The sequence below is a fragment of the Lichenostomus cassidix genome, chromosome 6 (genome assembly GCF_008360975.1).
Source record: "Lichenostomus cassidix isolate B80296 chromosome 6, HeHo_3.0, whole genome shotgun sequence".
Classification (NCBI taxonomy): Eukaryota; Metazoa; Chordata; class Aves; order Passeriformes; family Meliphagidae; genus Lichenostomus; species Lichenostomus cassidix.
This window is the reverse complement of record NC_139487.1, coordinates 3,693,750-3,711,869: the sequence shown is the minus strand read 5'-3', so window position 1 is coordinate 3,711,869 and position 18,120 is coordinate 3,693,750. Positions and strand designations below refer to the sequence as shown.

The following is an 18,120-nucleotide window of genomic DNA, read 5'->3' as shown; positions in this document are numbered from 1 at the left end:
TGGAGAGGGATTTTTGACAATGGCTTGGAGTGGCAGGACAAATGGGAATGGTTTCCCACTGCCAGGGAATTGGATACAGATAGATTAGACAGTTAGATTTGGCAGTTAGATGGGATATTGGGAAGGAATTTTTCCCTTTGAGGGTGGGCAGGCCCTGGCACAGGGTGCCCAGAGAAGCTGTGGCTGCCCCTGGACCCCTGGCAGTGTCCAAGGCCAGGCTGGAGGGGCTTGGAGCAGCCTGGGACAGTGGAAGGTGTCCCTGCCATGGGAGGAGGTGGAATGAGGTGAGCTTTAATGTCCCTCCAGCCCAAACTACCCTGTAATTCTATGATTTTTGCATGCATATGCTTTAATTTTAAGCAGGATTTGGACTTACTAAACTAAAGTTGCTAACATTAGACTAGGGGACTTGAGGCTGTGTTATAAAATCACAGGTGAATCAGAGCCACATTCTGGCAATCAAAGGAAAGCCCAATTAAAGGTCACCCAGAGCTGAAACAGGGACCTACTGCCAGGATTTGCATTCTGTCCTACAGCCCCAAGCCCTGCAATGAAGCATTCAGAACAGTCTTTCTGAACTTCTCAACGGGGACAGTCTTTATGGATTATTTAAACATAAAAACATGCAGCTTTCTGGAAAAGAACGATTTTAGCCCTTGGGGACTCATAGTAGCAGTGGTGTTGCAGGAAGATCTATAATTGAACATGCTAATACTGATATGCTATTGTTTGAGAGGAATTTTGCCAGGCATGAGCCCATAATGCAAATTATGTCTTAAAAGGATCAATTTAGAGACTCTATTCTATAATTTTACTGATTCGTAGATGCTTCCAAACTACAATCCAAAGCAAGCATCTACTCCATACTGGTGAAGAGATTACTGCTCACTATTAAAGATGTTTTAAATTTTGCCAAGTATTTTATTTCAGCCAATTCCCATAATCACGTCAAAAACATATTTTAAGCAAACCAGTTTCTTTATGAAGCATCTCTTCCTAAACCTGATAACTCAAAATGAGATTATTGCTTACTAAAACCACAAAAAGGTCTTAGCTAATGCTAATTAAAGTGGGTTTAATTGTCTTTTAAAATCAGTATGTGCCTATAGTCTGTTACTTTGAATAAAACATGTAATGTCTTTGCCTACATGCAAATCTTCCATAATGGAATTGCAATTTCTCAGTAAGCTTTGAATTTTCTTGTTACTGGCTGTGTTTGGAGTTTATGGCCATTGCTCTTGATTTCTCTCATAGCATAAGGCAGTACATTCAATAAAAAATGTATGTGATGTTTCAAAAACGGCAAGAAAAAAAATAATGGCATCTGACACACTTGTAAGGGTGATTAGGTGTCTCTCTCAGCAGGCTGAATAATTTTCTTTCAACAGCTTTTTCCATGTATTAAATAATGTCAAATTGTTCCATATTCTCACTTCCTTATTTTTGGGGCTGTCACGTATACAAGTTATTCCTGAGACAAACTAATTGCACTCCGATAGCTGAATCCAGATTTTTTTTTTTTTTCATTATTTATGGTATGTTTTGTTCTCTTAACCATAAGCTTTAACTGCAGAGCAAGATTTGCTTTCTGGTAAATGAAAAAGTGACTTATTCCTCCGAATAAGTCTGGGGCAGGCCCGCAAGGAAATACATCTTTATCTATCACATCTGAAAAAATTCTAAACCAAACTGATTATGTGTCACTTGATAAAGTGCTGGAGAAGAATTATAGGTGTATTCCTGTTCCCACTAATGCCAACCTGAGCTCTGCAGCAGCAGCAGCTCCCAAAGCATCTCTGTTCTCCCAAAATACTGAGCACAGCCTGGCACTGCCAGCAACCCAAGTGGTGAGGAGATTGTAATTATTCAGCAAGGAAAATGCTCAGCATTTCCTGAGCCAGTCTTTAATCCGAGTTTGAAGTCATTGCTGCCATTGTAAGGTCCAAGTGGAAACTGTGGTGCTTTTGTGCATCTGTCAGACGCCGCTGCTTATTACGGAATCAGGAATGATAAATATGCCGAGTGCTTTGATGTGAGTATCAGCTTGAGCTCCTCCAGTGCTCAGGTAGAAAGCAGCTGAAGCTATTGTTTTCATCCTGCATGAAAGGTTGAACAGATGCTTGAAAATAAATAGGAGCTGGTAAAATGATAAAAATCCTGGGCTAAAGAGCGCGGCCTCTGTTCTCAGGGCCTGCTGTGCACCCAGGCCCAACCTGCAGCAAATACACAACGTTAAGGGCTGCACAGGGCTGTCCCTCAGTAACAGCAATGTGCAGCTACAAGAGGAATAAAATTCATGTTATCTGTCCAGATTAACTGCTGATCTTCATCTTCAGATGGCTAAGAACAGAGAGGCTTTGCAGCATCAGCTCCGTCATCCTGATGGCTGAGGGTGCAGGGCTTCCTTTTCCCTGAAGGGAAGGATTCCAGCAGCCAACGCAGCCCCTGAGCTCAGCTCCTACATGAAACACAGGCCTGGCAGCTCTGTCTGTGGGTGTGATTTAGGATCCAAAAGAGTCTTGAGGCACCCAAAGAGAAGTGACCTAGAAATTTGCTGTTTCTGTGTTTGTCTGAGTAGGCCCAAGCAGGGCTGTGGAGAGTCACCCCAGGCATAACAAATATCAGAGAAAAATAACCATGCAGAGAGGATAACACACAAGCTAGTGAGTGATCCTCACTGGAGAGCATCAGGATGTGTGGAAATTCTGCTTCTCAAGTATTTGATCCATCTCCAAGGCTGTCTACACCTTTCTTCCTTTTATTTTGCACATCCTCATTTGTTCAGCAGCAGAGCTGCCAGTGCCTTCCAGAAGTCCTTGTGAAGAGGCAGGGACAGCAGTTCCTCACCTTCATCCTGCTGAATGGACCCTTACCATGGCCGTTCCTTATTAATTAAAGGCATTAACAGCAAATCTCCGAGATTTTGCCTCTTGGCTAGAGCAAAATGTACAGTTTGAATGCAAAGTGTACAGTTTGATGGCCTTTAATGATGCTTTCAATGAGACAGGCAAGGTGTGAGGAGGAACTAATGCTGGTGTTGAAAAACAGCACTGCAGAAGCAGCCTCTCCTCCTGTTGCTTCTGTGCTCGTGTTTCTTAAAGCAGACTGAGTTTCTTGAAGTATAATTCTGCTTTCTGACTCCATCTACAGCTGAAATCTCTATCTGTTTGCCTAAAATCCTTAATTAATGCTTTCCATCTTGTGAGTAACAGGTCAGTGGCAGTTCTGACTGCAAGAAATAGATCAAGACAATCCCTCAAACATGTTATGCCATTTGATTTGTATATTATAGGTACAAAATTGCTGTCTTCTGCATTATTTGTAATCTCTGGGACATTATACCACCATCCAACTCAGCCACACCTCTTTGTCATGGGTGTTTTTTCCTGGTGAGAACAGTGGAAGTGCAGATGGAGAACCATTCATCTCCAGTTTCTTGGTGGTTGCCACCAGCATGTCCACGGAAATCCTGGGAGCTCTTAGCAGGGGTTTTTTGGAATGAAATTACATTCCAGTGGGACCAAAGGCAAAAAAAAAAAGAGAAGCGAAGCACAAAATGAAAAGGTTTTCTCATACTTTATTACTGGCCATAAGCAAATTAATATAATTATCTCATTAAAATGAATGCACTTTAGTTCTTATCATTTTCTAATGAGGTTTTATTTCCTGAGGAGATTGGCTGAATGTTCTTCTCTGCTATGGAACAAATAGGCAAACACAAGGCAAAGAATAGGAAGCTCAGGGAGGAAAAGGTAAGTCAGAACATCTGTAAAGAAAAGAAAATATATCACCCTGAGGTACTGGTCCACAAAAATGCTTTACAATAGCTGAACACAAAATCAATTCAAAAATACAGTAGATCACAGCCCACAAATAACGTGTCCAATCAGAAAAGTGTGAGGGGAAAATGACAAAAGGGGAGAACATTCTCCAAAGGGGCAGTGAGGAGGTGGGGTGAGGAGAGCTGGCTGGAATAACTCTACTCAGCCAAATCCCAGGATGGAGAGAGGGAAGGACACTGACAACCCCTGGTTTTGCCTAATCTGCTTCAAAAAATGATAATCTCACTGCACATCCCACAGAATGCAATGTAGGTAATGTTGCTTCAATGATGGTAAACTGAAATATAGTTGACAAGAACTGTCAAGGGTTTTGTTTTAAAGACCAAGCAAATAAAACTCATTACAGTCAGGGTTTACTGATTCTCTGAGAAACAGGAAGGTATTATCTTGCATATTCAGCCAGCTGGGTAGAGCAACAAGTGTTTGCCTAAAGAAATAAAGGCTTTTCATGGGTGCTGCTGGGTGTTCACAGCAAACCACAAAATTCCTATGTGAAAAGTGTGGTTTTGGGTTCAGCTCTGCAGATTTGCATTTGTTGCATGCAATATCTAAACAAACCCCACCTTTTACCTTCACTGTGAAGCTGTAAAGCCTCTCAGTGGCCAGGTGAGTACAAGAAATACCGAATTCAACAGCTTTCTACATGACCAGACTGTTACATACATACACATATAAATATATATTTGTACAGATTCAATTTTTAAGGTAATAAGAAATTCCAAGCAACACTATCACTGGAAATTTGGCTTTGTGGAGATAAATGTCTGGTTTTAGCTGCTTAGAGGCAAAGATCTTCAGTCAGGCAAAAGCTCAGTGAAGTACTAGAGTAGTTTGATTTCACAGCATTTGTGTAACTTTCAGCATGAGTAGTTCAGCCAATTGATGTGAGTGCTTGTGTGGCTCCAAGGTTTGTACTCCAAACCCTTCTGCTGATCCAAAGTGCCTGGGGAAAATATGGCCACATGTTGGAAACATTGCCCATCATACAATAAAATAGGTACAGCAACCCTTATGGAAATGAAATCCTGGGTTTGATACATCCCAGTTTTATTCCTGTTTGTAAGATCTATTCTCATGGTGAACAAGGTTCATTATTTCATTTATCTGGAATTTGTTTTTCCCCAGTTACAAAGTGGCCATAAAGACATTTAGTTCTTAGCCCTTTGAGAATCAAAAGAAATTGATTTTATTTACCAGTGCCAGACAATCATATCACTACCAAAGTATTCTGTTTTTACTACTAACCTGCTAACCAGTCAAAGAGGTTTTTTTTAATAATATAAAAGGTATGATTATAGCTTTGTGTAAAATGAGTCACATACAAAAAGTGATGTTTGACCATCTTAGAAGCTGTGCAAGTCCTGCCACACATCACAGCACCTGGCTTTGTTTGTTCTGATGGAAATATATGTACTGCAGGAAAAGTGAGAGCCAGCTTAGGTCAAATAAGAGTTGATTAAGTACAACCAGGAATCTGGCTGGATTAAACACTGTAATCATGTATTTTTTCTTGTTTTCTTTTTGCCAGCTTTAAGGTGGTGAGAACCAGAGGGGACTGGCTGTCATGGTGGATGATGATTCTCCTGAATTTCCCAGGTTTGAATAAGCAACTGCATTGAACTAAAATTCTGAACCTTCTGAGGTTCATCCATCACTTTTACTAAATTACCTCTTCATTCTCTTTCCTGCTAAGAATCTAATTTTTATAGCACTGTAGAGAATTTTTATAGCACTGTACTTTATCTTGTCACAGTATTTTTTGTCATTATTTTCATCTCAGTGAACTCTGGAATGATACTAAATAGACTGTGAGAGCCTGGCTGGAAGAAAACGAGGGAGGTGCACATCTGCAAATGTTAATAGCTCACCTTCCAAGCCTTTTGCTTGGGAAGTCAGGGCTTGGACAGGATTTGTGCCTTCTTGGGCAACACACTGAGAAATTGCATGTATTTAGTCTTTTTTCTCCAGAAAATGGGTCAGATCAGATGTCTCTTTATTTTTCATGTCAGGGTAGCACCTACAGGGGGCTGAGACTGATTTCTTTGTGGTATGGAGAAAGCTGAAATGAGCTGATAAAGCTTTAAGAACTCGGTGGGCTCATTCTCCAGGGAAATCTAAAGAAGAAATGCTCATAAGCTGTGTGTTGGTATTTGCATGTCTGGGGTCAGAACCACACTTGGTACACTGCCAGGGCCACAGAAATCCTCAGTCCCAAACTGAAGACATTTTACATTTTATTTAAAACAGCTGAGAAGAGATAGGAAAAAGGCATGAAGTGAGTTGTGTGAAATCCCATATCCTAGAATAATTAAGGTTGGAAAACCCCTCTAAGATCAGCACCAATCAAAAAGTGTTTTATTGGCAGGAGGAGGAGAGCAAGAGGCAGCAGAAAAAAATTCTGTCTTTTTTGCCTTGCCCAGTTTTCTCCACCCTCTCTCAACCTAACCTGATGCTAGGCCCGGCAAAGTGATGGTGTTCTAAAATGGGACCAAATAAATGTGTGTAGAGGTCAGGGGTGGCAAATTTAGCTAAAGATTTTAGTTTTGCTAAATGTTCACCCAGCCTAACTCATATATTTCATTCACCTGAACATACAATCCTGTGCAGAGAGCCTAGAGGCAGAAAAGTCATTTAGACTTCCACATCCATAAAAATTTGCTCAATTAATGCACTCTTTCCTGAGACTGCAAGATCTTCACTTCCTATTACAGCTTCTGCATCCTTCCTCTGGTAGCAGGGGATGGATGTAAAAGGATGGGAGGCAGAGCAATCCGTGCTCATGAGATGGGCTGACCCTGGCTGGATCCCACCAAAACTGCTCCATCACTCCCCTCCACAGCTGGACAGGGGAGAGAAAACATCATGAGAGGCTCATGGGTTGAGATAAAGACAGGAAAAGAGTCATTCACGGATTACTGTCGTGGGCAAAACGCTCCTCAAGGCTCTGCTTGGGGAAGTTAATTCAAGTTATTACCAATAAGATCAGAGTAGGGTAATGAGAAATAAAACCAACTTTTAAAAACACCTTCTCCCACCCTCTCCCTACTCCCTGAGTTGGACTTCAATCTGATTTCTTCACCTCCTCACCCTGAGTGGCTGAGGGGAGCAGGGAATGGGGGCTGTGGGCAGTTCCCAGTGTCAGTGGTTCTGTGGGAAGTTCCTAATGAACTGCCTCATCACAGCTCCCTTCTGTGGGGTCAGTCCTTCAGGACCAGGCTGCTCCAGTGCAGGTTTTCCACAGGATCACAGCTCCACCTCTAGTGACCATCATTTTCAGACCCATTTCTGAGTTTGCCTTCCCTCCAGGAAAGCTGCACAGCATGACAGGTTCACTCCCTGCATCTGCTTTGTGCAAAGAAGCATCAGCACCAGGACAGGGTTGGCCTCAGCCTCCCTAGGGATCAAAATAACCTCTTGCAGTGTCAGGAGAAATTGATAGACAGGGGAGCCCTTGCTCATGGTTATGCTGCTCCTCCTGCTCACAAAACTGCTTGCTCAGTTCTCCAAACTCCCAGGGAAACTATGTTTTGGACCTTGCTGACTACTATTTTTTAAACAAACAAATAACTTTCAAAACTTTATCCAGATGGGCACTTTCATCGATTGCTTTAATTGAAGTGCTCAGGGCTACCATGTTCCTCCAAAGCCACATTTGTTATTTATTTTCCTGGTATTCAGTTGAAAAGGCTGCTGTCACTAACTTGTACCATTCCTGCTGCACACGTGTCCGTGCTGGTGTCCGTAATTGTCCTGTTTCTCAAATGTACTCCCTCCATTTAAATCCTCCAGCCCCCGTTTCTTGTCTTACCTGCTGTACAGGGAGAGCGGAGACAGGGAGGGTGGAGGTGATGACAGTGGGGTTTTTTATCTGCAAATCTCCGGGGGGATAAGGTTGCATGGTTTGCAATTAGACAAGCAGGTACTGTGGCAGAGGACATCATTTCCTTCAGCAGGTTATCATTTGGAAAAAATCAGGAACCTTTTAATATACAGTATATCTTGCAGGATCTCCCGTGGCTTTCTCTTAGCCAGCTTAAAAGACTGAGCTTAATGGCCTTTAACTCCTCTGACAAAAACAAGGGTTTGGGCTGGGCTTGTTTATTCCTTCCTGTCCACCTTGCAGCTTTGCTGTAAACAGCTGCAGGATGGGCTGGAGCCATGGAATAGGGCATGGATCGCATGGATCCCTGCTAAGACCATTGCAGTGTTTGGTTTTTTGCTTATCATCCTCCTGAATGTTCAATTATTTCCCTCCATTGTATTTCTAGAATCTCTAAAGCTCTCATTGCAGTGGAAAAACAATATTCAAGAAGTGTTTGTTGCAACCTGGTGATGAGAAGAGACCTGCTCAGTGGGAAAAACTTATTTCCATGCCCTCTGTGTAAGTATTTTGTGCATCACTGGTCAGGAAAGCTTCCTGATAATAACTGGGGTTGGACTAGATGACCTCTAGAGGTCCTACAATGATTCCGTGAACCAAAACCATGTGTTAGTAGAAGTTTTTTCTCTAGCAAAAGAAGAGAAATCTCAATTTATTTTCTAAGACTTTTTTTATTAAGAAATTCCAGCATGGGATTGCTTCACTTTATTCAAACTCTTGAGAGTAAATTGGAATTAAGACTTTATGTTTAGATTTTTTTTTTAATCAACATGCCAGTGAGATTGATTTTTTTTTTTTGGTAGCAGTAAGAGATGAGCTGTACATTTTTAATGCCTTTCCCCAAGATACAGAAACACCAACATCAATCCTCCGAGCTCCCATTTGGTGAAATTGTGTCCTTTTCTCAGCACAAAATCCCTGGCAAAGTTTTTTCCCTCATTTTCCCAGAAGTGAGGAGTTTAGTCATGCAGCCCTATAACAGTGCAATGCCAGCAAAAAAGTTTTATCTTCATTTCCTGATGCCAGCTCGACGATATGACAAGAGTTATAAAGGACCATTTATCTTGTCAAGAGAGAAGGGACCATCAGACCCCAGAGAATGATCCTCAAGGTCTGCCTGAAAAATGATGTGCCTTAAAAAGCCTGATCCCAAACCAGCAATCACAGGGCAATACCCATCTATTAACTGTTTGAGCTGCACTGGTTGGATCACTAAGATTATAACCAGATTCAGTGGAATTTTGAATTTCAGTTGAATTTTAACTAGTGGCTTCTGTCATCCAGCTGCAACTTTCCTTTGGAGTCACTGTTGTCTTATTTCTGAGCATGATTTAAGGAGAACTTGTTGAAAAGAAAAAAAAAAAAAGGCTAATATGAAAAAAAATATTTTAAAACTTTGTTTTCAGCACATTTCTTCTTCTGGAAAAAATTTCCCCTTAAAAATGCTCTTAATGCTCTGCAGTAGTTAAAAAAAAAATATTTTTTCTGTAGATTCTTCCCTTCAACTCACCAATGTATTTTTTTCAGGGATGCCATGAAGGCAAAATAATGTTTCTTACTCTCTGCTCTGCTCAGCAGGCTCAGAGTATGGAATTAAATTGTGTGTGGGGGGAAAGTTATTTTTCAGGACTATGAACAAATGGCAGAAATGTAGAATTTAGTAACAATATTGAGAAAATAGTGACATGAATTAGCTAAAGGGCTCTGAATCAGCATTTTTATTTACAAGAGGGATTTTAGGTGTTACTTTGGACATTTAGTGAGCAAATAGTAACTTTGTTGCTAGAAAATATGAGGAAAGGAACATAAAAATAATCTAAAACGCATAATCTCTGGTACCTTGGCACACACTATTTAGTCCCCTGAATCCATCCTTTTCTGTCCTTTTTTGCCATTTTGGGATCATCCCAAACTGTCTCTTGGTGATGTTTCTGCAGGGATTCCTACTTGTCCTGTGTGGAGGTGTTTGTATCATCCTTGGCATCATTATTTACCATGTCTGGAATTGTTGGTATTTAATATGATTTATTGGTAGTCTGCATTAAGACTTCACCAGGTACTCTCATTCCATGGGATGCTCTTTGACGTGTTCTAGAAATATTTGAATCCTCTTCCAATTACCTCCCTTCACAGAGAATTTCTCTTCATATCATCCAGAGGTAAATTTTCCCTGTTATTTTATTTATTTCTCTGTTAAATATAATTCTCTTGTGCTTTTGTGTTGAGGTATGTGCCCTTTAGATGTTAGGTTTCTATATATCAACTTAATGTTCTTTTATGATGCATTTTGTTTCTCAGGTGTGTGTTTGGTTGTTACATCTCTTAAACCTCCCATTTAACAAAGCAAAATGCCTGGGTGCAAATATTTAAACTGCATCCCAAATCCCATCCCCTGCATGGTGTTCAGGAGGTGGGAATTTATTGGGAACAATATTCTTCCCCCATTTAATTCCATGCAAAACTTTTACGATCAAGACTGAAAGCTCAATAAAACTCAACTGGCATCAATGGCACCTCCTTGTCTGTGCCAGACAAATTCCCAGAGCATATGAAAATGGGAATTTGGGCCTTGAACTTTGGGCTGCAGTATTATTTGCAGACCAAGTGAACCATTCCCAACTGTTTCTGAAATCAAGGCTACAAAAGTAGGAACTGCTCGTACACGGCCAGGACAGAACAATTGATTCAAATTGTCAGGACTTAACTCATGTTTCAGGATTGCTTTGAAATTTTTTTCACTCTTGGTAATTTAATTCTTTTGCAGTTCTCTCTCACTGGATTGAGAGAATTGTACTCCTCCAGCCCTCTTTTATCCCCCCTCCCTCCACCTTTTTTTTACATGGGAGATATAATTTATTCCTGTTTCAATGAATTTGCCACAATAAAGAATCCAATTCTTTCAAAGGTTTTTTTATTTTTTTTAAATCTCCTCAGAGAGTGAAAGTAGCATTCGCTGAAATTAAGGTGCTTTTTGCCAGAAATGTGATGCTAATCCTCTTAGTTTTAATGGTTTTGAAATGGTTTGTATAAGAAGGTAAACAGAGTAGTTGATTAATAGGAAGGAAGTCAATTGGCCATGTTGCAAGTGTTATACGCTCTACTGTACAATAGTTCTTTATTTCTGCAGAGTGAGGCACAGACTGGACTCCTTTTGAAAGTTCTTAGGTGAAAACTGATCCATCTTCTTCTACTGTACAATCCAGAAGAGTTTGATTCCAGCACCAGAAAAAAGCAAGCAGTGCACTTTCGAAATAGAAGTCAAACAAATACCACTGATAAGACATTGACGAGACACCAGTTATCTCCCCTTTTTATTGAAAATAGGCACATATAATGAGGTGCTTCACATTTTAAAGTCTTAAATCTTAGAAAGCTCCAGGCCTAGATGGTTTTGATTTTGGCTTATTAAACTGGCAGTGTGGGGAGGAGGGGGGGGCAGGAGATGAAGTGACTCACTTATCCCTGTTATTTAACCTTTCCCTGGCCGAGGGGATTTTTGTCTGCAACTTATTAAAAGGGTTGCTCATCCCTGATTTACTTCCCAGTGTTTCCTGCCTGAGCTCGGATGCCAAGACCTGCTCAAGCCAGGCAGGTGCCCCTTCCCCATCAATAATTCACCTCGAGATCTCCCAGAGCTCGGGCACTATTTGCATGTAAAGTGAGAGGAGCCAGCAGTTACCTGAATTCTTTTGTCTGGCACAATGGCAAAACTCTCACACTCACGTCAGTTGTAGTCCATCAGTTAACACTTACAATTAAGTGCTGCAACAAAAGTGTGAAGTTGTTGAGGATCTGAGCAGCAGAGGCAATGGGTAACCCAAGAGCTTCAGAGGAAGACCTGGTGGCTGCAGTTACAAAAGATGGCTGGGACAGAATTTCAGGGTTTAAATGGGGAAGAAGATGAAATAAATTTGAGAAGCAACAGAGGAAGAAGTCGAAGCTGCTGCGGCTGCAGGGATGGAGTTTGCAGGTTTTTGCCAGGGCTTGGAGCATGGTCAGAACAGCAGAACTGCCTTCAGCCTCTTGTGAACTTTACTGGGAAATGCAGGGAAACATTACAGAATAATTTAAAATCTTTGAAAGTCTGTCTGAGGACAGTCATGAGCAACCTGTGCTAGGGGAAGGTGTTCCTGCCCACAGCAGGGGGTTTGAACTGCTGGATTTTAAGGTCCCTTCCAAACCAACCCAACCCATTCCTTTTCAGCTTTTCAGCTAGCCCTTGCTAGCTGAAGCAATGAATTAAAATTATCTGATTTGAAAAGGTAACTCACATAAAAGCCCATGGAAACAAGTACTTTCTCTCTTTTTGAGGTCTACTGACAGATAAAAATGGGTTAAGAAGAGACAATGTTAGTTTAAGAATAAAACCACAGAACTAATACAATGATTCTGGGTTTGTGTCAGGACCAGACATGACAAACCAATGTCTTCACACATGCAGAGTTTTTTCAGCAGCTAAACTCAAACTCTGATAATTTTTGTTTGGAATTGAGACAAAACCCAGACATGGTATTATATTTAGGGTGAAACAAGGGCATGGGGAAGCCCAGAACAAAGTGCAGAGCTTTCCACAAGGAGTTCTGAGTGATGGGAGGCACTCCAGAAGGAGTTTGACCTGCTGGTTTTGGTGATGCCTATCCCAGCTCCATCCCACAAATACATTTTATTTTGGCTCTGAGTAAAAAACAATTTTTACAAAGCATTCATTTCTGACTCCATCTCATCTTGCAGCTCTCATTTAGTGAACCCCATGCCTGGTATAAATAATTAACTCTCCTTTTTCGTATTAAGCCACAAGTAACAGAATTATCTTAGAGATTTTGAAAGCTGTATTTGCCTCTCAATGACTAATTTGTTTTTGGCTCAGCTTTAGGATCTAATAGTTTTATAAATTCACTGTATGGGAAACCAGTCATAGAAATAGTAGGAAAACGACTCCACATTATTCCTAGTAAAATAACAGAATTTCTACAGGAATACAGCTGAGCACAACACAGTCAGTGCAGAGTATGTGCTAACAAACCATTTGTGCCCTGAAATCTAACTATTGCCTCTTCCAACACTTTTAAATTTCCCTTCCAAGCTGTCTATACTTTCATCTCAATTGCAGTAGAGTCACTCAAGAACAATTTCATTAGATTAAATGGTCGGGTAGTCAATGCAATTGTAATCAATAGCTGTAACTCCTAGAAAATAGCTGGGTTCAAACTTCCAGTCTCCCCTGCCCCATTCTTTGATTGACTCCAGAAGTGCTGGAAAGCCAAAGCAGCATGTCTGTAAAGTATATTTGAAATGATCTCCAAGCCTTCCAGTTCTACAAAGCTGCCAACCCTTCTCTTTCAAAGCAAAGAGGAGGCTTTTTTTAGCTGGAGATGGAGTTTAATGTCTCAGGCTCTGACTGATGGCAGGCAGAGGGAAAAGGCTCAAGCCTGTCTTGTCTGTGTGCATGAACTCTGCTCAGCTGCGATTCCCTTGCTCCCATCACTGCTGCCCGACAGGAAAGCAAGTCCTCAAGCAGCATTTCTGAAAGGCTGGGGAGATAAAAGGAAGTAAAGCACTGGAGTTTCTCTGCACCTTCAAGAATATAATAATAAAAAAATCACAGCATCAAAAAACCCCTACAAACAAACAAACAAACAAGCAAACAAAAACAAAACCAAAAAAACCAAAAACACCCCAAAACCCAAAACCAACAATAACAACAGAAAATAAAACAAAACAAAACAACCCCAGCTTTTGTTCCACGGGGCAGGATGTTGCTTCTCCTCCTCCCTGCTGTTCCCCAGCCTCAGATTTGAAAAAACCCAACTGAGGTAGGCAGGCAGACACTGCTGCATGGATAACTCCTGCAAGAATTTCCCTGCCATTCCTGAATAGTTGAGGCTGGAATTCCTCATTAATGTATCACAGAGTCATGGACTATTAAGGCTGGAAAAAGCCTCTGAGATCATCAAGCACAACTGTTGTTCCAGCACCTCCACCAGGTTCACCACCAAACCTCATGCTCAAGTACCATATCCACACCTTTTTTGTGCAATGATGGAACTTCCAGGAATGATGACTCCACTTCCCTGAAACACCTGTTCCAATCCTAACACATCTAATCTAAACCTCCCTTGGTGCAATTTGAGGACTTTTCCTCAATGCTCCCTTTTCCTCTCTACATTGAAGAGTCGCTAAATTTCACAAAAATAATTTCAGCTTCACCCTTTCCTTCTGCTCCTTTGCAGGCCTTAAATACAAAGTGCAACCCCTTCTGTCTCGACATATGCAGGTATTTGCCCTGCACTTGACATTTTCCAGCCATGCTGAATGAATGACTAAGCAGTGATCCATGCAGAAGTCGTGTCACGCGGAGCCTGTTGGGATACCTTCTACACAGGAGGTGAAAAAGATAATCCTTTCCCTTCTTCCTTTCACCTGAAAGATAAATCACTCTATTTGGACTGTCTGAAAAATTAAAGTGCTTTTATTTAGCACTGCTGCTACAGAGCAAGCACCTTTCTGAAATGCAGAGGCACTTTGGGAAGCACATGTTCAAACGAGTGCAGATATTCTCAACACTACTGCATGTATTCATTACAGCTCTTGCATTGCAATCTCAGTTGCTGATGTATTTCTATTTTTCATGACCCCTCCAGTAGATGACAGGGCATATGCTGCAGTTTTCTCTATATTATTGGGAATATAAGAAAAAGGCTTCTTACTTTAGCATGCATATATCTTGTCCTTCTTTTTCCTTTAGAACTAAACTCAATAAAGCCACTAATTAAAATTTCCAAAGTGGCAGAAGTGATATGCAGAACTAGGTTGAAGGTGCTCCAGATCCCTTCATCCCATACTAAATCAATTAACAGCCTGGTCCAATGCTTGGCTGCTGTAAATGTGACTACCTTGTCTATTTATTAAGGTTGGGAGAACCATTTGTATTTGCTTGGTATTTATTAGTGCTTTTTATTATATATTATAGCTTTTATAAAAGATTCCAGACTAGCAAATAATGTCAGTTTTGACATTAGGCAATGTCAAAATGTGGAATGTGGCTGGGTCAGTGGAACAAGTGACAGACAGAAGAGTTGGGTTCTACTTTCTCCTTCACATGACTTGAAGTGAGACATTTTCTGCTCCCCCCTTGGCCATCAGCTCTGTGCAGATGGCTCAGGCTGAGCAGCAGCAGCACAGCAGATATTTCAGCCCAGGCTGCATTGCACCAGCTGCAGGCTTTTCTGCTGATCCTGAGCTCCCAGAAACAAGAGTTCTGGTGCAATAAACCCCCAGTGCTGGCAGCCAGAGCTGTGCACATCCCCTCACCTGGCACAGAGGGTTCCACCCAGGGTGGCAGCAGCTCCTGCCCCACGTGCTGATGTTGTGGTTGGGTTCTCCTGCAGCTCCAGCCCAGCAGGGCTGTCAGTAACTCTATCAATTAAAGCCTGCACTGCTGGCTAATTCCCTGAGTGCTGGGAGAGCCTTGTTCTCACTGGGGTGTAACAAGAGTAATTATAATAATGACTCGCCCATTCCTCACCAGCGCAGTTTCTCTTAGCAACAGGCTTGAGCGCCACGAGAAATGTGATCAAAGTTGAAAGAGAATTCTCTTTGATGCAAAGGAGTTTTTGTTGCTGTTTTGGTTAGGGAGGGCAGGCAGGGGAGGCTGTCAATGCAGTCAGCTAATGACAAACAGGGGATAAAGCTCCACGGGGATTAGCAAAGCCTGAATGCAAGTCAAGTGCTCTGATTCTGTAATTTCAACCAAGTAGCAAAGCAACCTACAGGCTTTTTAGCGTTGAGGTGGCCACAAAGAAGCTTTGCTGTCATCTCCGAAACACTTCCTCCATAAGAAATTTCCTGGAACACCACGGTCTGATTTCTTGTGGGGGTTAAGTCATTGCATTATCTCCTCAGGTGAAAATTCATTATGTTCACCTTCTCTGTGTGTCGAACAGCCTCTTCCTGTACAACAAGCTGCCCATCTCTCCCTCAGGCAGTAACAGCATCAAGTGGTGTTCAGTGCTACTTATCTTGCTCACCTGCCAATTAGCTATAAACTGTAAGAAGCATTGTACCCAAAAAGAAAAAGGAAAAAAAAAAAGCCAACAAGCTGGATCAGTTTCAAGTTTAATTAGTCTAAAAGAATTCAATATATTATTGCCTCAAACAAAAGAAAAAAAAATCTGAACCTTTAATCCTCTTTGAAGATGCTGCTTACTGATATATCCCATCACATATTTTTAACACTGGTGACAGTACTTAGAGAAATCATATCCCATGTTCAGTTAAGCCAGGAAATGCATTTGATTCTCCTACAATTTTCACAGCAGCTTAGTAAATGCAACCTCTTTACCCTTTGTAAGCCATCCCATCCATGGTACTTGGTGAAACGCTGTGTAAGAAATGGAATAGCTGTAAATTAGTTTAATCTCTTTGCAGCTCTGTTGTATAAAATATTTACTTTACATGTATGAATTTGTTATTCAAGCATTGCTTTTTTTTCTAAAGATGTTGAGGTCCTTGAAGGGTTTCCACACTGTTTTTGTCTCACGACTCTTAGATTAAACCTGGGGAAGGTGAGATTCACCCCCATCCTTGGAGTGTGGCCCACAGGGATGAGGGGAGAGTCAGGCACTGGGGATAATCCTGTCCCAGGGGCTCAGGTGGGGCTGGAGAGCACCCATGGTAAGAAAATGCCTTTAATTCAGAATGCTCCAAGAGATGATGCTTTACCAAGGAGGAACAAAAATGCTGTATGGTCAAAAAAGGAGGGGGAAAAAGATGACTAGGGATTTTATTCTTAAAGAATCTGAATGCAATCATGAGCCAAAGTCTTCCTAGGGTGTTTTTTTCACTCACAAGGTTGTAGGGTGTCTTTGTGCTATGACCAAGCTGCTTGAGCCGAGCTCACTCTGTGGGGTTTGCCTGCAGGAGGAGTGGATGTCCCTGTGTGTGTTTGGGGTACCATTTGGGATCCAGGGGAGAGCTCCAGCAGGGGAGGGAGGGCTTCCCACGTGGAAATACATCTATATCTTCCCATATTCCTGCTCTCCTAAAGGTCATCAGATCCTGGATTACATTGGGATTGGGGCTGGATGCTGGAGGGAAGACCCAGACTTGACCTTATCTGAGTGCAGTGAGCCAGAGCTGAGGGGGCCAAGGGCTCTCTCCCCCTCCCTGCTATATAACACTGTTCTTGGAAAAGATAAGAACACAAAATCTGCTTTTCAAGGGTAACCAAACAGCCATGAGAGGATTTTCACTCTAAGCGAAGTTTCTTTGGCAGATTTCAAAAGAACCCTCCAAGAATCTTAAAAGTTTGGATTAATTATTTGTTTTCCACACAAATGCAGCAGTTTGTTTTGCTTTCCCTTTGAATCAGCTCAGGAACTGATCTGAGATCTAGAAACTGGAGTTTGCTGCAAATTATTAAAAAGCTTCCTCTATGCTTTCCCCATAATTGAAAAAGTGCTGACAGTGTTTTATTTTCAAACTGAGCAGGTTCTTTGTGATCATCAGATTTACAAAACAAGACTGTTTTCAACAAAAACTGCTTCAGGAGTAAAGGCCCTTACTGGATGACATAGTTTCATGTTTTCTTCTTAATTTATACTCCATTTTTTTTAAACACTGAACTCTTGAAACTTATATACCTAAGGTTATCCATTTCAAAAAGATGAGCAAATAAATATAAAAGGTGCCATTTTAAGTTTTAAAATGTGATATTTGAAAATGAATGTGCACCATCATGCAAGCCATTTGCTTCATGTTTCATTATATAGAAGCATAAAGTGCACTATCATTTTGGACAGGAGCACACTTACAGAAGAGTTCTTTATTTTGACTCTTCCTGAGAGTTAATTTCTTGATTTCTGAGCGTTAGAAACGCATTAAATTGCTAAAAGTGCTCAGAGTTCCTGATTTAACCCTTCTCAGCCAGGTGGCCATGGAATGAACACCAACCAGATAATAAACCTGTACTTTTGCACTACTTTGAGGCAAAATGCACAACACCAAGATTTGTTATTACCCTTCACTGGTCGGGTCACTTGTGCAGCGTTGGACACCCCAAAAATCAGAGTAGCAGCCAAGTTCCCTTCCAAGGGACGTTTGTTCCTGGCTGGTGACAGCAGCAGATCCATGCAGAGGTGCTGCTGATGACCATGCAGAAATTGGGATGGGAGGGAAAAGGGAAGCACTGAAAAGCAGCTATTGGGATACTTTTCCATGGTTTAAGGCAGCCCTCTAGAGATGGGAGAGAGCAGTGCTGGGAATGGCACTCAGCAGGGCTGAGAGAGCGCTGAGCTCGGGAAGAACAAATAATGTTTTTCAGGTTTGTTTGTTTGTTTTTATTTTTATTCTTTTTTTTTTTTTTTGTGCTCTTCTATGTGTGTTTTTCCTATTGTTTGT

The 18,120-nt window shown here is 41.4% G+C and overlaps 1 long non-coding RNA gene across 1 annotated transcript; it reads left to right on the top strand.

The window, feature by feature from the left end:
• Positions 1 to 1,825: 1,825 nt before the first annotated feature.
• On the top strand, positions 1,826 to 9,875 carry LOC146435062 (uncharacterized). Its single transcript, XR_014853059.1, has 4 exons — positions 1,826 to 3,752; positions 5,371 to 5,438; positions 8,134 to 8,223; positions 9,660 to 9,875. It is a non-coding gene; the product is annotated as an uncharacterized LOC146435062 (long non-coding RNA).
• The last annotated feature ends 8,245 nt before the right edge of the window (positions 9,876 to 18,120 follow it).